Here is a 2,833-nt window from a genome sequence, read left to right on the forward strand (position 1 = left end):
CAGACGCTGAATCTATTCCCACTCCATAGTTTGCTGAAGGCTGGACAGAAATATAGAGGGAAGGAGGGGGGGGGGCTTGTGGGGTGAGGGAAGTTGTATGCGTGTGCATGTGAAGAGTGTGTACAAGTGTGCACACGTGGTTGTGTGTGCGTATGAGGAGTGTGTATATATGTGCGCACGTGTGTGTGTATGTGTGTGTGCATGTGAGTGAGTAGTGGGCAATGATTTTGGTTTTTGAGTGTGTACGTGTGTGTATGTATGTGTGGGGGGGGATGGAATGCTTCTGTCTATGGGTGTATTTGTACGTGTGTGTGTGTGTGTGTGTGTAAGGTTCTATGAATGCATGTACAATATATGCTCATCATCCATTGTCCCTGTTCCTTCCTATTATTCACATAAACATCATCAACACCATCATCACCATCATCATTATCATCATCATTATCACCACCACTACTACCACTGTCACTCCCTACAGCACCTCCGCCACCACCACTCCTGCCATCAGCCATTCCCCCACCTTTAACCACCCCACACTTTCACCCATATACTCTTACAGCTTCTACACATCCACAACCCCTGTTCTTGTACCACCAGGGTCCACCCTGACTCCTTATCACCTCTATCTCCTCTCTCTATCCACAATCCACCCTTGGTGGCTTCCACCCTCTTTTCTATACAATGAATAACCCTGTATCCTTTATACACAGACAAACTTGCTCTCTTCAGGCCTCTCTTTTCATATTTTAACCCCTCACCTTCTAGCATAAAGCCAACACCCTCCCTGTTGTAGCCAGGGCTGGATTAAGATCCGTAGAGGTCCTAAGCACATAAAGGATTTTGATGCCCCCGTAAAAGATTTTGGTGCCCCAATATATATGTAACATGGCACTCCGTCGGTTACAACGATGAGGATTCCGGTTGATCCAATGAATGGAACAGCCTGCTCATGAAATTAACGTGCAAGTGGCTGAGCACTCCACAGACATATGTACTCTTAATGTAGTTCTCGGGGATATTCAGCGTGACACAGTGTGACAAGGCTGACCCTTTGAATTACAGGGACAACAGAAACAGGAAGTAAGAGTGAGAGAAAGTTGTAGTGAAAGAGTACAGCAGGGTTCGCCACCATCCCCTGCCGGAGCCTCGTGGAGCTTTAGGTGTTTTTGCTTGATAAACACTCACAACATCTGGTCTGGGAATCAAAACCGCGATCCTATGACTGCGAGTCACTGCCCTAACCACTGGGCCATTGCACCTCCAGATATATATATAATTCAAAGTATAAACATTAATAAACCATAAAATAATTTTTCATTTAAAATAACACACAAAAACCGTTAGATTCACTGCAATATTTAAATTTAATTTGTCAAAATATTTTCGTCACTTTGAGACTGCGACCTGTTCACTGACAAAATTCCAAGCTGCAGCACGGAATTCCAAGATGCACCACGGAATTCCAAGATGCAGCACAGAACTCCAAGATGCAGCACAAAATTTTGTCAGTGAACAGGTTGCGGTCTCAAAGCGACAAAAATATTTTGACAAATTAAATTTAAATGTTGAAGTGAATCTAACGGCTTGTATGTTATTTTAAATAGCTTATAAACACCTTCCATGCTGCAATTGTTTTCGTTCCAGCACACGATCTCAGATCAGGTCACTTGCTATGCAAGTACATCTCCGTAATTTTTTATTTTTCAAACTGAAACAAAACTAAGATGGAAAATAATGTTTATTTTTGTATCCTTCCATTTTATTAACATTTGGAAAGTTTCCTCCTACTTTTTTTTCCTCAATTGCAGAGTCTTTGATCAGATCCTCCCTATGGCACCATGAACACTTTGAAATTATATTTCCAATCATACAAACCACTTCGAATATTACTTTAGCAAGTTTAAGGTGATTTCTTTTGTGCTGTAAACCCTTTACCATTTCTGTGGTGCCCCACCTCCTTCTCTTGATGCCCTAAGCAGGTACTTATTTTGCATAATGGTTCATCCATGAGGTAGTGAGTTCGATTCCCAGACCGGGTTGTGTGTTGTGTTCTTCAGCAAGACCCTTTATTTCACGTTGCTTCAGTTTACTCAGCTGTAGAAATGAGTTGTGACGTCATTGGTGCCAAGCTGTACCAGCCCCTTTCCCTTTCCCTTTTTTTATAACATCGATGGTATGGAGAGAAGAGGCTGGTAGGCATGGACGACTGCTGGTCTTCCATAAAACAACCTTGCCCAGACTTGTGCCTCAGGGGGAACTTTCTAGGTGCAATCCCATGGCCATCCATGACTGAAGGGGATCTTTACCTTTAATCCAAGGGGTCTTAGACTTGCTGTCTGCAAGGAAACCTCACTAGTACTGGTGTCACAAAAAAAAAAAGCACCTAGTGCAATGTGTAAAGTGGTTGGATGCATTAAGAAAAACATCCAGCTGCAGAAGCCATGCCAAAGCAGACACTGCAGTATGAGGCAGTCCTTGGATTTGTCGGATCCTGTCAAACCAGCCGATTTAGGGCAGCATGGAACATGGACGTTGAATGATGACGATGATGATGTTGATGACGACGATGACAAAATAATATACCCAAATATAGCAACAAGTTAGTCGGTTGTGCGTTTATGAACAGCCACTAAAAAAGAAAATAACACAATCAAAAAGGGGAGGTAACTTGAGAACGACTGCTGGGGGGGGGGTAATTTGGCAAGGGAGATAACTTACAAAACTTGCAAAAAAATAACAGTGGCATGATTATGTTACCGTATACGGTGGCTAAAAATACACTTTTTACCAAATAAATGTCATCCCGGACCCTAAATGCGAATTTAGGCCCCCC

This window comes from Octopus bimaculoides, chromosome 26 (genome assembly GCF_001194135.2).
Source record: "Octopus bimaculoides isolate UCB-OBI-ISO-001 chromosome 26, ASM119413v2, whole genome shotgun sequence".
Taxonomy (NCBI): domain Eukaryota; kingdom Metazoa; phylum Mollusca; class Cephalopoda; order Octopoda; family Octopodidae; genus Octopus; species Octopus bimaculoides.